Below are 21,635 nucleotides of genomic sequence, written 5' to 3' on the forward strand. Positions count from 1 at the left end.
ATTCGCAATGAGGGGTTTATTGGTGCACAAGTCATATGATCGTTAGAGTTTTAGTTTCATCTTTTGTGTTGCTCCGCTGCCAGCAGGCCTGGACAGTACCACGATGGAGTCACGCAGGGACACAAGAATCACTCGGCTACCAACAAACTTGGTTAGTACCCTAATGAAGTTACTTTGATCACCTCTCTGTGTAGGAAGAATTTCTCTTCTTTTGCCTTATTCATTTTTCATTTTTTCAAATTTTTGTCACATTTTCATTTCCATAACTATGCATAACACTTATTCATTTCAGAGGCAGGAGAGGGATCCCAACATATTGAGAACATAAGAGTTTGTTCCTTCAGAGAAGTAGTTTATATATACCTCTAACATGCTTATTAAGTTCCCCCCCCACCTTACTCTACCTGACTGAGTTGACAAGGATTAACCCAAAAACAACCAACTAGATTACGTGACACTAGTTAGCACGCAAGTGTTGTGTTTTCACCAAGGCTCACTTCGAACAATACATATTTTCCATTGGCGTATCATGGACAGAAGATAAGAAGTTCTTCATATATAGGAAAGATGACAGATAACCAAGTATTGATAAGTGCACAAGTCCTCTTGTACTTTTCCTTGCTTGATTCAAGAGTCGCAAACAGTCCATGTGAAACTAACCTATGAACGCAAACAGTAAAACAAACTAGAAAACAAATAAAAAATCAAAAGTATTTGCGTAGGAAAAGCAAGTAAGCAAACAAGCAGGAAAACAAACAAACATGCAAAGCGAGTAAGCAAACATACATGCAAGCAAACAAACCAAAAGTGAACACTATTCCTACTCCTAAGCTAATGATGGATGGGCCTGCTCACGTGAAGTGATACTTCCAATGCAGCCACCAGAACATTGGTCGACCCATGTTGGTGAAGGCATGGTTCACAAACAAGATAGTTGCACGAACCAGCAAACAATAAAGACATAACAATGAAGAAAAACACACTATGAGTTTAAAAGCGTACACAAAACAGAAGTGAGTGAAAGTGCATGACATGCACTCTGTGGACTTGCCATGGTGTTGTGCTAGAGTGTGTGCAGATGTTAAGTGTATGCATTCTCTTGACTATGACATGAAAGCAAACGTGAGAAAGGTAGACCACTTACGTTGGGAAAGTGTGCTTGTTGTATAAGATCCCTCCAATGCATGAGTGATGGGATCATGTCGTTCGATGGATGAAGCATAATTTGTGTGTGAGATTAATCTTCAATGCATACAGATGAGTGATGAGGAGCCTTAGCTATTTCAATAATTTTCTGATCGGAAGTGAGACCAACCTCAGGACAGCGAGGGCCTGACATAACCATCAGCTCGGGCTGAAGTTCCTTGACAGTCTAGGGGGTTTCAACTTCGTTGATAGATAGATCATCGTAGACCAGTATCTTAGAGAGATTAACAACAGTTGAATCAATATCGTGATCGGATGAAGAAGTAGAGATATCCCAACAATCGAGATTAGAAATTCAGGATGTTTCTCGACATCGTCACGGTTTGATGAATCACATAGAGGGGTAGATGAGAAAACAAATAAAAAAGTAGAAGTAAATGCATAATAAAAACAAGTAAGAAAACAAGCAGGAAAATAAACAAACATGCAAAGCGAGTAACCAAAGAAACCAGAAGTAAACACTACTCCTACTCCTAAGATAATCGTGCATGGGCCTACTCACATGAAGTGATACTTCCAATGCAGCCACCGATGCATTGGCCGACCCATGTTGGTGAAGGCATGGTTCACGAGCAAGATAGTTGCATGAACTAGTAGACAAGAAAGATATAACAATGAATACAAACACATTGTGAGTTTAAAAGCGTCCACAAAACATAAGTGAGTGAAAGTGCATGACATGCACTCTATGGACTTGCCATGATGTTGTGGTACAGTGTGTGCATATGTTAAGTGTATGCATTCTCTTGACTGTGACATGCAAGAAAATGTGAGAAAGGTAGACCACTTACGTTGCACATGTGTGCTTGTTGTGTAAGATTATTTCACTGCATGAGCGATGGGATCCTGTAGTTTGAATGGAGGAATCATAATCTGTGTGTGAGATTAATCTTCGATGGATATAGATGAGTGATGAGGAGCCTTGGGTTTTTCAACAATTTCCTGATCGGAAGTGAGACCAACCTCAGGACAGTGAGGGCCTAACAGAACCATCAGCTTGGGCTAAAGTGCCTCGACAGTCTGGGGGGTTTCAACTTCGTCGACGGATAGTTCATCGTAGACCAGTGTCTTAGATAAATTAACAAAAGTTGAATAAATATCATGATCGAATGAATAAGTAGAGATATCACGACAATCAAGATCAGAAAATTCAAGATTTTTGTCGACGTCCTCATGGTTTGATGAATCACATAGAGGGGTAGATGAGAAGCACGAAATTTCACCCCCTGCATTTCTGGAAAAAGTAGTTAAAAAACCAAGTCGATTTTCAATGAATGATTGGTCCTCTCTATTGTCAGATGATGGGCTGACATATGGTGTGTCCTACGAATGATCAACAATATGTGCCTCTGTGGATGGTGATACACATGAAAAATCAGGGATGGCAGGATCATGAAGGATGTCAAGAAAAAGTGAAGGAGGCACAGACATATAGGAATGGTCCTTTATTGTCGGTGGATGTTCAAGATCCTAGTCATACTCTTCATGAATGACATTGCATGTTGGTTGTGCAACACCAACTTCGTTGATGGCTTGATCATCGTTCAAAACAAGTGCAGAGTCTAGAATGGAAGAAAACAATACAATGTAATCTAGAGGATCACCCGAGTACGAAGATGGAGGTTAAGGTACAAAATGCATGTGATAACCCAATGGATTCATAACCAAGTTTGCGTGAAAATCGGAAGGAGTGATGTTAAGAGGATGTGATGGTTGAACAAATGTGTGTGCATGCCCTCCCACATGAATCTACGATGGTGGAGATGTTTGATGAGAGGACGACAGAGAGTTACTTATGACAGTGACCATGTCCATCCGTTATTGCGTAGCACCATCACCAAAGTATGATGAGTGGGGCTTGATCTTGAACTTCTTCTTGGGATTGACTGATTTTTTAAGACTCGAATCTGTCCCAAAGATATGGAAGTTTCATATAACTTTTCGTAGATTGAAACTACAACACACTGAAGCGTTCCCAAAATTCCATAGGAGATTCATGTGGGGCCTTCCGTTGTTGTAACAGTTTTTGGTCAAGAGGTTCTGCATCAAAATGATGGAAAGTATATTCAATGAGATCGCAAAACTACTCAAGTAAGTGCACGCTGCCAGGAGGTAGACTGCAGCGCCACCATTGTGGGGATTCAAGAAGTAGCCTAGGCTACTTCGCCTTCACCATCATACGTGAATTGAACCAAGAGATAAAAAAAATCCCTCGTGATGTTGAGAGGTTCGGCATGCGAAAGACATCATGGAGGGATGAGTGTAATACAATCCATGATAGATGTGCAAAGGTTCAAAATAGGATGAGAGGACACAACTTGTCATCTAGCCCTCCTTCTAGCGCCACAAATGTTGACGGTGTTGGACCCGTAAACATGTCAGGGATCTTTGTGGTAAGAAGTCTTAACTAGACCTCAAATCGTTTGGTGTAGGAGTCCCAACAGCAAGTTGTACAGTATCTCCTTGACTGCGGTTGTGCACAGAGGCAAGTAAGATATCCCTGTTGGTAGCAAGGGTGTGACATATGCAGCAAGTCAAGGAAGGTGCATGAATGGTTATAACACACGGAGGGTGAGGTGAGTGTGCCCCTTGGAAACCTGTGAAAGCATGGAGTTAAGAAGGGAACACATGAGTAATGATGTATCGCAAATTGGAAGTCAAGTACGTTGACAATCCAAAGTGATTGTTAAACCACCAACACATTTTAGTAAGATTCATACATACATATACATCAATAGTCTATACACAGATGCGTAACAAAAAAAATACAATACGACATATGCATGAAATGTGATGGCTCTGTTATACTAAGAGGTGAAAGCTCCAGTCATACAATACAACCATGACCAACCACTAGTTTTGAAAGCTGAATGTTACAGTCACTGCCACCTGCTCCTCCACAGAGATATTCTAGCTATGGACAGTGGAGAAGCCAAGGCTCATTATAATACTCTCCAAGCATTCTCCGACATATTCCTATCAGAAGATTGGTTGACCAAAAGCCTTTACAATGAGTTATGAGGTTTTATAGATAGAAAACAGTGGGGTGACCCTTGAAATCCCCCTTTGTGACTTTTCACCTACCCTCATGACTCTTGAACTACTTTATGACTGTTACATTCGACTATCGACACTTTGACTTCCACTTTACAAGATGCTACATCTAATTTGCAGATGTGTCCATGTGAGACAAAATAGGCTTGAAAAATCCACGCAAGCTACCACTAACATTCAAACAGCTGTGGTGAGACCAACTCTTTGACATCCTTGCGATGATCAACAGTGGCGAACTGATGCTAAGCTTGGTTGTCCCTGATGGTGTCCATGGGCTCAATGGTGACATCCTCCTAAAAGTGAACTCATGCCTCCATTGCATTCTAGTACACTACTATGGCTCCTCTATCCAACTCGTATGATAATATGCACATCATTTCCTTGAGTGCATCTGGAACAGTAACATACTGATGCATAGTGTCTATATTGACCTTTGAGTGTGTGCCAGTGACCATGCACTTCAACTTGTCAAAATACATGTTCATCTCCCGTTGGGTTTTCTTCTTGTCTTTGCCTCAGTGAGTGTGCCGAATAGGTGGTATCGCATGCATGCGCACTATCACATCCATGCTCCTAAATAACCTTGCATGTGATCGACAACACTACTCATCCTGTCTAATACATGCTAGCTACTAAATGGATCTATAACCTCTATGGGAGAAATTTCATTAGTCTATGCATGTTTCACCTTGTTCTGTACCTATTCCTACTACAACTCCTTGCCTCGCGTGTGCAGCTCATGTCCTTCCTTCGTGAGTTCCTCTTACTGTGTCCTTGCCTCATAGCCTCAGTCTCCAAAGCTTCTTTCACCACAAGTGGATTTACTGGAACTTGCAACTTTGCTTCGCCTCTACGGTGTCAACAACCTTCCTCTTCATTATGTTGCATGCAGGTGTGTTACCTTATGTTTTTGCTGATCATGTTTCTCACTGTGATGCCACTGCCATTTCATCTTGATATCCTTTTCCATGAACAATTTGATGTCTTCATAGATAGGCATGTTTATATACACTTGATCGACTACATCCTGAGTTGTTCTTTAAAGAGTGTCATTGCATCTTCTCTCTTGGAAGCCATTGTACCTATGCTATTGAGAGGCAAACAAACACCTATGATACCTATGGACATAAAAACACTCATGAAAATCAATTTGTCAGCCGAAAACCAAAACAAACTCGACGACTGACATGCAACATACATGTGTGAGTCTTCATGAAGATTGGGCAATTTTCACCGAGAGGCTGCGAGATTGGCTGCCAAAATTGTGCAAGGCATAGTCCGGGCTATCAGGAGGCTGACTAATTTCTATAATTGTCCAATGCACAGTCCAACAAGGCTTGCTGAGGACTAAAACTATGCAATGCGCAATTTCAGTCAACAATGACATGCAATCCAACAAACTGCATTATGTAGTCTCTGGGGCTAAGAAGGCACTGCCTCCCAGAATTATGCAATGCAAGCCTAGAGGTTAGTGCTATGCCAGACTTGCACAATTTCTGGAGGGAAGGTAGAACCTTCACTTCCAGAACTGCGGAATGCTAGCCGGGCAAGGCAAGATCCGGACCAAGGGAGCCCAGACCCACCGATGGAAGACTTAAAACATAAGAAGTATGAATTCATGGTGATACTGTGTGTAAACAAGAGTGAATGATCATGCATGCAAATAAGAAGTGCAGGATTCGGAAAATAGGAAAGCATGCACGGGTGTGAAGCGAGTCGCCACAACGGCGACCATCGGTGCAAAGCAATGTCATGCATGCGACAACAATGAGATGCAAACGAAAACTCGACCGGTGCTTCTACAAGCTAACATACATCAAAACGATAATAAGCACTCATTTAAATCAAGCAAACAACACTAACACAAAGAGAAACACAAAAGGTAACAGAAATGCAGCGCAAGACATGCAAAGCGGGCATACCCTAAAACAATTGAGCTGATTGTGCTTACGACTCCTAGATGCGAGGTGGGATGTCAGAGCTACAAGATCAATGTGACGAATGATCTCTACGACATGTGATTCATAAATTTTGATAAAATCGAGGTTATGACGCGCATGCCACAAGTCTAAGAAAAGCGACACTTGGTGGGAGGTTTCTAATTTGAGTATTGCATGTAACTTCCAACTGCCAAAAATAGATCCCTAAATCTAGGGATGCCTTTGCATGCTGCCTTAGGAAAAGAAGTCCATGCATGAAAATCAATTTCTCTTGGTCCCAGAGGGCACCAGTCAACCTGAAGGTAAATGCATCGGTCTGCGAGCCTGGGATGAAAATTTGCGAAGTTTCACTGAGCTGGGCTAGCTATCCCAGACAAATTGTGCAGCTTCTAGTGTCACTAGGTGACTGCCTCCTAGAATTTCATAATTTCTAGGCTAAGCAATAGTGTTCAGTGAGATTGCGTCTGGTATAATGTTTGCAATAAGCCTGGTTTCAAGGTTCATAAAAACACCCAAGGAGATGCATTAGCAAGAAGCGAAAATGATGTTTAGGTATGTTAGTGAAACAATAGAGTATGGTATTTCATTGCAACAAGTGGTTTAAGGCTAGTCGGTTACACTGACAGTGACTGGGCAGGAAGTGTTGATGATAGAAAGTGGATGTCAAGGTATGTTATTTATTTAGTTTTGGGAGTCATTTAATGGGCCTCCAAGAAGGAGCCGATAGTATCATTGTCAACCACAAAAGTTGAATATCTCACTACAATAGCAACAACGTGTCAAACAGATTGGATGACAAGAATTTTGAGGAATTTATGCCATGGAAAAGAGCGAACAACAAATACTTTCTGCAACAACAATTCCACTATTGCACTATCAAAGATTTTTTTTTTCACAAGAGGAGCGAGAACACTACCTCTAAATATCATTTTATTATAATATTGATTAACAATGGTGAAACTGTATTACAACATTGAAGGTCACAGGAACAATTCGTGCAGCTGAAAATTTTGTCCATATGAGGATTGTTTGGGAATCATCAATGGAAACATTTGTGATTAAGGGGGGGTGTCTGAAAATTTTGTCCATATGAGGATTGTTTGGGAATCATCAATGGCAACATTTGTGATTAAGGGGGAGTGTTAGAAAATTAATCTCAACCACTGCACTTATTAAGGTGAGCTGACATCATCCATACTTACTGTACACAAGAAAACCAAACAAGTATATTTTTATTGCAGCTTGCAGATTTTGTTTGCAGGTTAAAGGATATGGATTAAATCATGTTTTGCACAGCCGTACAAACTTCCCATTCCATAACATATTAGATAATTAAGAACTAATGTGCATTTAATGCAAGGTTGGTAAAATGTATGGTGTAGATTTTTATTCAGCAACTGATATGTGTGCTTTGTAACATCTGCAATTTCAAAAAATTGTATTTTAGTACAAACACCAATCCTAGGTTTTAATACTTTGGCTTTTCATATATTAAAATATAAAAAAAATGTATGTTTTCAATATACATGCATGTAGAAATCTTTTTGCGTGTGGAGTTATTAGTGGTCAGTGCTTAAAAACTATTTAGTTATAGATTTTACTGTGAGTTACTCAGCAACTTCCATATGAATGTATTTCATATATTCAAAATTATAATCAAAAGATTTTATTGTCTTGCCACATTTACCCTGTTTTACTCTGTTTAAAAACATTTTGAGCTTTTATTTCTTTTTAGTTGCGCAAGTCAACCGTGATAGTGTAAATTAATCTCTGCCAATGTTGTCCTGAAGAAAACTCCTCTGCCCAAACTTTCATAACACCAAAAGGTCACGGTTTCTCGTGGTTGTGTGCATCACAGCGGCCACGGCTCTGATGGCTGCTCAAATTGTTAGTAGTTCTACAGGCCAACGACACCCCACTTGCTCTAGAAACTGGCTTTTCTCCGCAAGAAAACGACCAATGTTTTGAAACCGTCTTGCGTGTGTCCACATGTTACGGCCCTTGCATTTTGACACGGCGGTACATGAAAAAGAAAATGGCAACTACGGTCACCACGCACGACTGTCTTAAATTCATCGTTGCAGTTCTAAAAATTGGCCATATATATTTACAAGCCGCCTGTTAAGCGTTGGCAATACTTCAATGTACTCCATGATTAATGAAATTTTTTGTGTAGATTTAAGAAAAAAAATGAAGGTCTTAATTATGCCGATAGGCATCATCATATTGGAATTGGTTAGTTTAACTATTTTTCTAATTAATCATTCCAATTTTATGCTTGAAAAGAAAAATGTTGATATATTTTTGTTTCACTAAATGAATAGATAGAATAGATGAAAATAACTTCCTTGCATATTTAAATAAAATAATTAAACCTGGTTTAAATTAATTTTTACCACATTAAAATTAAAAATTTACTGTATCATTCACAATTCGTCATAATTTACCACCTATGATGATCACTGAAAAATGAATTTAAAACTAAAAAATAAATTGAATTTCTAAACGTCTCGCTCTTCACATTCCGAAACGTATCCCCGTGGTTTATAATCGTATGATGTAAAAGTGTTCGTGGAAGAGTTGTGTTGATGAATAAGTGGTAAGGTTTAGTGTTTTGCTTGTTGAATTGTTATTGCTGGAAAAGGCACACGTCTCACGTTTCGCGTCTCGCTGTACAGTTAATTTCATCGGTTGTTGCGACTGTTAAATGGTGAGAGGTGTTCATCACTTATATCCGAGCCATCTGGACTTCTTTCTGTAAAGAATCATCCTGCACAAACAAATATGGTCATATAAATATAATAACGAATTAATGATACATAGGGTTTCATTTTTATGTAAATAAAATAGTGAGTGATTTGTTTTGGTGAGGTTTGTTGCAGGTCGACCACAACAGAATTTGTGAAGCAGACACTAAGAGGATTCGTCAGTGGGACAATGTGGATTCATCCTTAGAGAAAAGGTGCTCTGCAACGTTGGCCTCCTTATTCATTCTTCTTTCCCCTTTTTGGTTCTTGGTATTCTTTTTATTTTATTCACACGAATTAAACCAATTCTAAACATTAAGGTTTCATTCTGTATTTAAGATTTTAGAATAGGGTTTTAGAATGTGTATTTTCAATAAATTCAATATATCTGCAAACAAATAAATTCAAAAATAGTACTCCTATGCAGTAGAGAGAGTTTATGCTAATGCAATGCATTAGAGCAAGTTTATGATAATGTAATGAGTTTGCATTAAAATCGATAAGAATGGATTGGGATGCCTAATCAAAACGAAAGTGGAAATACTATGGAAGATGGTATTTTTTTGTGGGATAGGTTGTTTGGTATATGTGAAGTTATTTTTTTCTTGGGTATATGTGAAGTTAGTTTAGTTAGTTTTTCCTAGGGAAATGTGGAGTTAAAATATTTACTTCTTTGTCATTTATATTAAGGGGATAAATATTGAATAACAAGTATTTATGACGGCCATGTCTCAACAATGTGGATCTCTCTTAGCACCATTAGTGCATAAGAGTAAAGTATGCTTTTATTTTTTTGTCTCTCTGTAAGAATCATTTCAGGCTACTATGAAGAAACTAAGAAGGATCTACTCTTAAAAGCACAAAAAAATATTTTTCCTCAATCTATCAGTGCTTCTCATTGGTTGAGCCACTACAATGAAAAACACAAAAAATATTTTCCATCAATCTTCAAGTCCTGCTCGTTTAGGCAGGTCTAACGGTCCTTTTGTTTCTTAGGGATCTTAAATTTTTAACTTATATAAATCTCAACAAAATCTTATTATCAACTTTCAAACTTCCATCAGAAAAACCCTTTGGTTACGGACTCTTTAATAAATCTAAGAAAATAAATAGTTCCATACTTTTTAATAAATTTAAGAAAAGAAATAGTTAAAGAACAAAAGGGCTTCAAAAATGACATTTTTCTTTTGGACATGCTATGACATTTCAATATTATGTTATGGTGTAATAAAAAAAATAAAAAAAGGACATTCCTCATTAAATTTATGAAAATAATAACATCACAATACTACCATAAATGTAATATTTACTATTATTTTTATCTATTTAAATTTATATTTATATTGAAAAATAAATCTTACCGAAATTGTATTTCGGTATATTTAAATTTACATTCATATTGAAAAGTAATTAAAGTAAATTTAACACTCAATTATTTCCTAATAAATATTTGTCTACTCAATGGACCCAGTGTTGAGAAACCACAACTTTGATTAATGTAAAGGGAAGGCATAAAAATATTTAAGCTTTTGGTATTGTAAATGAATATATATGCTCATTCTTTGATTTTTCAATGTCATGGAGGAGGAACGTGTGGAGACACCAGCTGCAAAACAAAACAAAAAAAACTAAATGAAATGGTCAGGGTAATATATCAAACTTAATAAATCAAAAAAATCTAAATCTAAACTATTGAAAAGCTTCACTAGCGGCAACACAAAAAAGATAAACTAAATGAAATGGTCATTTCTTTGACAATATATCAAACTCAATAAATGAATCTCAAAATACAAAAAAACTAAAACTACACTATTGAGAGGATTTAATTATTTTAAAATTTAGAATGCTAGGCTAATATTTCAAATATATTAGGCATCTAAACAATTCACAAAATTTATGTTTTAATATTAATTATTGAGTTTTTATATTAAATTTAATAATATATTAGTATGTTTATTAATAATAATAATTATTAATAATTTAATAGCAATATACTTTTTTTTATTCTATTTATAGAAGTGGGTCTTTCCCTGATCGAAAGCCTAGTTATGACTAGGTTTTTGCTGTACAAGCACAAACTCAATAACATAGGAGACCATAGATTTCCTAAGCTAGCTTTAAATTCCACACAAAACCACCTAAGGCTCAAACAAGGTTGGTATAAAGACACCAGGGCCTAGTTAAACCATTGGGAGATGGACGAGAATGTTGCATTGCAAAATGTTAATAACATTAATAATATTGTTACTTCTAAGTTCAAAGAAAAAATGTGGTGTGAGAAAGATTTAGGAGCTAAAAGAAAATTAAGATATTATAAGGAGGTCATCTACCCCACCCTAGAAGATGAAAAGTATCTCTCCTTTTTAACTAGCTCAAAGAAGAAAATTTATATAGCGAAGATGAGAACGAACTCTCATGAGCTCCATAGTGAAACGGGTTGTTGGGTAGTTCCTAAAACACCCTCGATGGAAAGGTTCTCCCATCTTTGTGAGAATACGAACATCGAGGATGAAAATCACTTCCTCTTAGAGCGCCCCATGTACAACCACAATAGATCTCAGTTTCAAAATGGTTGTTGCAATACTAACCTTCATAGCCCTTAAGTTGTCAAAATTACAGTGAGCTCCGGAGGCTTCTCTCCAAGCTTTTTGAGCATAGAAATAAAATCTTAAATCAAACTAAATAATTTGTTTTTTTAGGTCGGATAGACCAAAGTTTGGTCACCACCACCACCACCATGTATTGGTTTCAATCAAATTTTTTTTTAATATAATTGATAAAAATATAAATTAATTAGATTAAAATTTTAATAAATACATTAAAATATTTTAATTTATTTTATATTCTTAAAAATCTCTAAAATCTCAATTGGCATGAAAAAGTGCATCTTGAAGGCTCAAAAGAATTCTCTCTCCAAATCTTCATTTATTGTTTATTCATATTGTTCAACAATATTAGACTTAATATGAGTTGTTTGGTAAATTTTTTTCAACCAAATTTTTTAATATAATTAATAAAAAATAACTATTATAAAATTTAATATAATTAATAAAAAATAACTATTATAAAAATATAAGAAAAATATAAATTAATTAGATTAAAATTTTAAATAAATTAATTAAAATATTTTAATTTATTTTATATTCTTAAAAAGCTCTAAAATATCAATTGGCATGAAAAAGTGCATCTGGAAGGCTCAAAAGAATTCTTTCACCAATTCTTCATTTATTGTTTATTCATACTGTTCAACAATATTAGACTTCATATGAGTTGTTTGGTTGACCAACCTGTTTTTTTTGTAACAGTCCTAATATATTTTTGCTTCAGGATTTTAGGATTTCCATTTATTTTTTAAGCTATAGATTTAGGATATTATATTCCTTTATGTTTTACTGCTTGAAGATTGATATTTAATATTTGTTTTAATATTGGATTTTAATAGCAAATTTATAAATAATAATAGATTTATATTAATGTTTTTTTAGATTTAATTATTATAATAAATTTATATTATAGTTAATAATAATATTAAAATTTATATTAGATTTAATATTTAGATGAAAACAAGGATTATTAATATTATAAACATTTTGGTTAACATTTTATTAGTTTATAAAAGAATGATTATAAAAATTATTAACATTACCATTTTTACCGAAGGTCTCGCAGCATGTAAAAAAAACAAATCATCACATCTGCATTGAAGAAGCTAAGGTTATTGTGAGGATTGATCATTTTCATCATCATAAATTCAGGGAGTCCTTAGAAATTGAAAAGAGATTTGTTAATTTAAATAGAGATGATGGTTGGAGTATCACCAGAAACTTTTGCATTGAAGAAGTTAAGGTTCATCATCGTAAATTTAGGGAGTCCTTAGAAATTGAAAAGAGACTTGTTAATTTAAATAGAGATGATGGTTGGAGTATCAATAGAAACTTTGGCATTGCAGAAGTTAAGGTTATTGCAATCCTTAGAAATTGAAAGGAGACTTGTTAATTTAAATAGAGATGATGGTTGGAGTATCACTAGAAACTTTTGCATTGAAGAAGTTAAGGCATTGAAGAAGTTAAGGTTATTGTGAGGATTGACCATTTTTATCATCGTAAATTCAGGGAGCCCTTAGAAATTGAAAAGAGACTTGTTAATCTAAATAGAGATGATGGTTGGGATAATATTTTTGTAATTTTGTTTTCTTTTTTTTGGTAGGTAAGCACCCACAGGGGGATTTGAACCAATGACCTATCACAAAGAGTGCCTTAACATTGCACCCATTCACCGTCAATCCAAAGCCCCATTGGCTATGTAATTTTATATTCATTAATGAGGGGGTTATTTAATATAGTATTATATTCATTAATGATCTTATATAGGAGTTTATCATTTAATATTTATGTAATTTTATATTCATTAATTAGGGGGTTATTTAATATAATATCATATTCATCCATTAAGACTAATAATCTTTTAATTGGAGAGATTTAGAACAGTCGTTGAAGGACCGCACTATTAAGGTGCTCTGTAAGCAAAGATCACCGGTTCTAGTCTTGCTGATACCAAAAATCCAACATGGTTTCCGCTGGTGCGGCTCAAGCTAGGTGCGATCCCTGGGTGACTTTGATGGCTTAGATGCCCCTGAGTCGTGGCCTCTGAGCCACAGGTAAGCGTGATTTTCAAGATTCACTCACTTATCAACCAAAAAAACACTAATAATATTTAAAATTAAAAATTATTAGTATCAATAGTAACTATTATATAATTTGTTGGTTCCAAAGGCGTAGCAAAAAAATCTTTTATGTAATTTCTACCAAAATATTTCGCTTAATTCATTATATATCACAGCGAATGCATCAAATAATATTAACCATTTTAATTTTTTTATAAATAATTATCTTCATTAATATTAATAATATTATTAAATCATAATACATTCAAAATATTTAAATCATTAATATAATAATATTAATATCATCTTAAAAAATAATATTAATAATGTCTAGAAAAATATTGTTGTTAATCATAATAATGTTTTAAAATTAATAACATTTATTATCATTAAAATAATATTATTAATATTATTAAGAACCTTTTAAAATTTATATCGAGATTAATAATAATTAATTATTAATATTAAAATTTATATAATATTTAATGTTTATATTAAAATAACGATTACAAATATTAGTATTATTAGTATTATTTTTACATTAAATTCTATTAATTATTATATAAGATTAGTATTAATAATTTAAAACATTACTATTATTAATGGTTATTAAAGTTAGTAATTATTTAGTATTAAATGTTAATAATAATAATAATAATAATAATTATTATTATGATTATTATTATATTATAACAACAACAATGAAATTGTTAAGGAGTTTAGACTTCTGTGATCCATAACATTGTTTAGAAAATCTTCGGCAAAATCACATAATCAATCTTTTGTCGACGTGTTTCGAACCAACCAGTGTGGTTCATCGATCCAGCTTAGCCTGTTTAAATAGCTAGAGCAGAGACACCAACGGTTACCTGGCCACAGGTTGACTTAAGGAGCAAAGTCAGAATTAGTTAAAATAGGTAAGAAGAATTAAATATATCAATGATAAAATTATAATATAATAATAAATAAATCTAAAATAAATAATTATATATAAATTTAGTTAAACTAGGTGTGAGATAACTAAATAAATATATAATAATATAAATAAAGTAATAATGAAATATTTGTTTATTAAATAATTATATAAATATATAAAATTATAATAATTTATATTTATTTATTAACATAAATAAAAATCTATAAATAATTTATATTTATTTATTTATTAAATAAAAATAAATCTAAAAATATAAATATAATAGCAAAGGTAAATTATTTACTTAATTTATAAATATAAAATCATAAATAAATATATAAGTTAAGTTATATTAGGTGTGAGATAACTAAATAAATAGATAATTAAATAAAATAATAAATTATTTATTTATTAAATAAATATATAAATATATAAATCAAAAATCGAAATTAAATAAATATATATAAATTTAGTTAAATTAGGAGTGAGATAACTAAATAAATAAATTATTTATTTATTAATTAAATATATAAAAATATAAAGAATATAATAATTTATATTTATTTATTTAAATAAATAAAAATATAACTAATAATAATATATTTTATATTTATTTATTTATTAAATAAAAATAAATATAAATTAATAAATTTAATAAATATAAAAAATCATATATAACCCAAAGATCCTGGTCAAACCCCTAAAAAGTTAATTAATATTTCTCGAACTAGGTAAATAAGGCATTCGTTTGTTAATTAGAAAGAGATAAATTATTATTATTCTTTAATTATTAAGAGAATTCATAGTCTAATATTAATATTTTAACTCTAATGGTTGTTAATAAAATATCTATATTAATTAATCTATATTTAATAATACAAGTAAAGGTAATCAACTGTTTTTAGAATATAGTTCCTAGGTAATTGAGTAATAATTATTCAATTGTCCTGGGTAAGTTAGATTTTCACTATTATGTTTTTTAGATTATATCATATTTAGTATTTAAATATAATGGTCCATTAAGATAATAATAATATATGTTTATTAATAATCTATAACTAATTTATAATCCCAAACAGATTGATAAACCAATATTATTCCTAGAATATAGTCATATTAGGTAAATACCATAGTATATAGGGCTGTTAAAGCCAAGTCTATTAATAATAGAATAACTAATACTATTGGTATATCCTAATTAATTCAATAAACCTAATTAAATAATTAATATTAGTTCAATATTTATTAATCCCAATAAATTATTAAAGGTAACTAAGACCATAGGTAATAATATTATTACTTACACGATAAATATCAAATTTTTAGGGTTGATAAAGTCAATGTTTATTACTATAACTAATATCATAATTTATCAATATTAATAACTATGTCATTAAGGTTTAAAAAAGGGGGTTTTTTAGACGATAGTTAAAGGGAGATTCAATTCTAAGGTTATAATAGAAATAATTATGAAATTTTGGAAAAAATCTAATTATAACATGCCCAATAGTATCATAACAGGATAATGCACTGCATAGCCCGAAATTAATTCATAACATATTAAGGACTCAAACACTCCAAAGAACTGGGACAAACTTGCCCAAAGAGAAATTAAAGGAGGGGAAAGGCAGAAACCCTAAGACCTAACAGAAAGGGGGAAGAGGAGGCTAGGAAGACAAGGCTGGGACCCAGCACCTGCTAATCCTCCAGCCATCATCCCTATTAAGATTGTTCGGCCTCTTCTCAATCTCTAGGGCCTCTCTAAATTTGCGATGGTGAAACTGCGCAATTTTGGCAATGACTTGAGCCTCCTCTATACACACATGATGCATAGTCTTTCCCGCATGCTCAGCCAGGGCCGAGGACTTAGTCCTCCCATGTCTTAAGTCAGCCGAATGCTCGCTAATCCGCTGATTGATCGAGCGACCAGTCTCACCAATATAAGGGGTCCCACAGGAACAGGGAATGACATAGACGCCCTTCATGTCCTTAGGGTCAATCGGGTCTTTCACAGACCTGAGGGAACTACGGATCGTATTAAGAGGTCTAAAAGTAGCGGGCACATCATACTTCCTCAGAATCCTCGCAATCCTGTAAATAAATATAAATTATTATAATTTTATATATTTATATAATTATTTAATAAATAAATATTTCATTATTACTTTATTTATATTATTATATATTTATTTAGTTATCTCACACCTAGTTTAACTAAATTTATATATAATTATTTATTTTAGATTTATTTATTATTCTATTATAATTTTATCATTGATATATTTAATTCTTCTTACCTATTTTAACTAATTCTGACCTTGCTCCTTAAGTCAACCTGTGGCCAGGTAACCGTTGGTGTCTCTGCTCTAGCTATTTAAACAGGCTAAGCTGGATCTGTTTTTCAACTTGTCCTAACGATGAACCACACTGGTTGGTTCGAAACGCGTCGACAAAAGATTGATTATGTGATTTTGCCGAAGATTTTCTAAACAATGAAATTGTTATTAAAAATACTATTACAATATTGTTCATAATATGGATAATATAATAATATTAATAACGTATATAAAAATAATGTTATAATGTTATTCAAATTCAAAGTTCTGTTATAATGTTATTAATTATAATATTTTAAAAAATTATTAGCATTTAATATCATTACCATAATAACATTAATATTATTAATAACATTTTAGCTATAATATTAATTCTAATAACATTGATTTACCAATATCAATATTTTTAAACACGTTAATATTTTTATATAACTAATATTAAAATAATGATAGATGATAATGATGATGGTTAACGTCCATTGAGACCAAACTTTGGTCTATTGGACCTAAAGAAACGAATTACTTAGTTTGATTTTAGATTTTCTTTCTATGCTCAAAAAACTTGGAGAGAAGCCTCCCAAGCTCACTGTAATTTTGACAACGTAAAAGGCTAGAAAGGTTAGTATTACAACAAAGATTTTGAAACCGAGATCTAATGTAGTTGCAGGCAGGGAACTACTACTACTACTACTACTACTACTACTACTACTACTACTACTACTACTACTAATAATAATAATAATAATAATAATCTATTTATTATTAAAAAAAATATTATTAATAATTTAACTATAGTATTAATATTAATAACATTTATTTAGTAATATCAATATTTTTAAACACAGTCGTCGTCGCCGCCGCCGCCGCAGTCGTCGTCGTATTAATAACATTTAAATTATAAAATTGACATCAATAACATTTAATTGTTAATATTAATTAAAAAAAAATAGTTTTAATATAAATATAATTAAGTTTAATATTAATAAATAATATTAATTATATTTACATTCTTAATAATAAAATTAAATTTAAAATATCTATACTAAAAATGATGTTTTTAATAATAATCATGATATTTAGAAAATTATTAATTATAATATTAATGATATTAATATTAATATTTTTAATATAAATATCTTTAAAATTAATATTAATAAATAACATTAATTATGTTTACATTCTAATTAAAGATGGAGTAACAAATCTTATACTCAAACATGGTAAAACAATCTTAATGATATTTATAGATGGTGAATCATTATTAGCTATTGTCTTTCATGCTCAATAATGCAAAACCTTAGTCAGCTATAGTAAGCCTCGTTAACCTTGGTCAACCATAGTCAACCTTCATCAACCATGCTTATCCCTCTCAACCTAGAATACTCATTATGATACACATTTGTAATGGCCACCTAAGGTCAATCAAGGTTAGAATGGCAAAACATGGTGACCCAAGTGATGTATGTTTAAACGTGGTCAACTATTGTAAAATTGAACAACCATATTCTATCATAGAAAAGTGTGATCGACCATGCCCAAATATATCAAATCATGGCCAATCATGTTCAACCATGGGAAACCTGAGTCGACAATGGTCAATCATTGTTATATTTGGTCAACCATATTCACAACAATGGTCACAAGCATGGGGTCATCTTTCGTGAACCGTAGTCACAACCATGGTCAACCTTCATCAAGGTCTCTATGGTTGAATATGGTAAACCTTCAACCATGGTCATCTTTTGTAAACCAAAGTCATCCTAGAGCATTACATTGTCTACCACGATTGAATATGGTCAATCATGGTTGGATATGGTCAATCATGATCAAGTATGGTCAATCAATGTCAACCATCATCAACGTTGGTCAGCCATGGGGCAAGCAACATGATAATAATTGTCACAATTATACCTTATATTGCAATTTATTCAATATCGAATTACGACATTGAACAAATTACAGTTTAATATTATCCTTTCTAATATCGGGCTTAAGTTTTAAGGTTTATTCTGGTTTATAATATTGGGTTAAAGGTTTATAAAATTAACGTTTATAACGGTAGGATTTCCAATCCCTTAGGTTTATAATATAAATCTTATGGTCTAATATTATTCGCTCGGGTTTATTGCTCGTTGGGTTTATAATATTAATCCCTAATATGTATAATAAAATATTAGGGTTTATAACATAAATCTTAGGGTTTATATATTGATATTAAGTTTTAATATTAATGCTAAGGTTTATCCCTTGGACTTATAATATTAATCCTAGGTTTCATATTAATCCCTTAGTTTTATAATCTCTTGTGTTTATATTATTAAACTTATGGTCTATAATATTAATTCTACAGTTTATAACATTAATCGATTTTGTTTATTGATCTCTTGAGTTCATAATATTAATCCCTTGGATATATAATATTAATCCCTTGGTTTTATAATTTTAATTCCTTGGTTTTATAATATTTACCCCTTGGGTTTATTTATCCTTCAGGTTCATAATACTAATTCCTTAGGTTATAACAATAATAATCGTGGAGTTTATAATACTAATCCATTGGGTTTATAATATCAATCTCTTGGGTTTATACTATTACTCCCTCAAGTTTAAAATATTAAGCCCTTCAATTTATTAATCCATTGGGATTATAATATTAATCCCTTGGATTTATTAATCCTCCGGGTTTATAACATAATCCCTTGTGTAGTGTCACAAGCATCATTGCAATCTCACAAACAACATGATAATAATTTTCACAATGGTACCTTATATTGCAATTTAATATTCTTCTTTATAATATTTGGCTTAGGGTATAGGATTTATTCTGGTTTATAATATTGGGTTTATGGTTTACAATATTAACATTTACAATTTTAGGGTTTATAATATTAATACTAGGTTTTATATTCTGTTACGTTAAGAATATAAATATTATGGTCTGTATCATTTGCTTGGTTTTACTTCTCATAGGGTTTATAATATTAATCCCTAATATGTATAATAAAATATTAGGGTTTATAATAAGAATCTTAGGTTTGATATATTAGTCTTAAGTAATAATATGAATGCTACGGTTTATGGACATATAATATTAATCCTAGGCTTTAATATTAATCTTTTAGGTTTAAATTCCTTGTGCTTATATTATTAAACTTACGGTCTATAATATTAATTCTAGGGCTTATAATATCAATCACTTTGGCTTATTGATCTCTTGGGTTTATAATATTTATTCCTTAGGTTTATTTATCCTTCACATTTATAATATTAATCCATTGGATTTATAACACCAATCCCTTAGGTTTATAATATTATTCCATTGGGTTTGTAATATTAATCCCTTGGGTTATTAATCCATTGGGATTATAATATTTGTCTCTTGGGTCTAACAATCCTTTGGGTAAGAGAATATATCTAATGTTGCAGTGTGACAAGCATCATCACAATGCGACAAGCAATGCGACAATCATTGTCACAATGATACATGACATTGCAATTTATTCTATGTTGCATTGTGACATTGAATAAATTAGGGTTTAATATTCTCGTTTATCATATTGAGTTTATGCTTTATAATCTTAAGGTTTATAATATTAATACTAGGGTTTATAATCCCTTGTTTTTATAATATAAATCCTGGTGTTTAATATTGTTTCCCTAGGTTTATTATCCATTAGGTTTATAATATTAATCCCTTAGGTTTATTAATCCTTTGAGTTTATAGGATTATTAGATCCTTGTGTTTATTAATCCCTTGTGATTATAATATCAATAATCCCTTGGGTTTATCAATCCCTTGTGTTTATAATATTAATCCCTAATATGCATAATAATATATTAAGGTTTATAATATTAATCCTAGGGTTTAATATTGATCATATGGTTTAACATCATGATGTTGGAATGGTACAAAAAAGTGCTCAACATTGCATTGTGACAAACATTATCTCAACATGACAACCAATTTGACAATGATTGTCGCAATGTTACATTATATTGTGATTTATTGAATGTTGCATTGTGACATTAAAAAATTAATGTTTAATTTTACCGTTTATAATATAGGGGTTATAATATTCTGTTTAATATTATGCTGATAATATTACGGTTTAATAATGGGTCTATAATATTGTGTTTAGTATCAAGATTTCAAATGTATTGTTTTAAATATGAGGGTTTATAATATTGAATTTAATATTAACGTTTAATATTTCGTTTTATAATATTAAGGTTTATAATATTAATGGAAGAGTTTATAATATTGGTTTTTATAATGTTAGCTTTTATAATATTTTGTTTAATATTGTGATGTTGAAATGGTAGAGAAATATAACAAACATTGTAGTTTGACAAGCATCATCGCAACACGGCAAGCAATATGATAATCATTATCACAATGATATGTTACATTGTAATTTATTTAATATAACATTGCTACAATAAATAAATTAAGGTTTAATGTTTTGGTCTATAATATTGGGTTTAGGGTTTAAGATTTCTTCTAGTTTTTAGTATTGAATTTAGGGTCTAGGGTTTATTCTGGTTGGATTCTTGTTTATAATATAAATATCTGGGTTTAATCTTATTTCCTTGGGTTTATTATTTATTGGGTTTGTAATATTAATCCCTTAGGTTCATTAATACCTTTAGTTTATAATATAAATAGTCAATTGGGTTTATAATATAAATATCTAATATGTATACTAATATATTAGGGTTTATAATATTAATGCTACTCTTTAATATTAATCCTAAGTTTTTAATATTAATCCC

The sequence above is a fragment of the Pinus tabuliformis genome, chromosome 8, assembly GCF_031772625.1.
Source record: "Pinus tabuliformis cultivar Carrire ecotype Pingquan chromosome 8, CPIR1, whole genome shotgun sequence".
In the NCBI taxonomy this organism is placed as follows: domain Eukaryota; kingdom Viridiplantae; phylum Streptophyta; class Pinopsida; order Pinales; family Pinaceae; genus Pinus; species Pinus tabuliformis.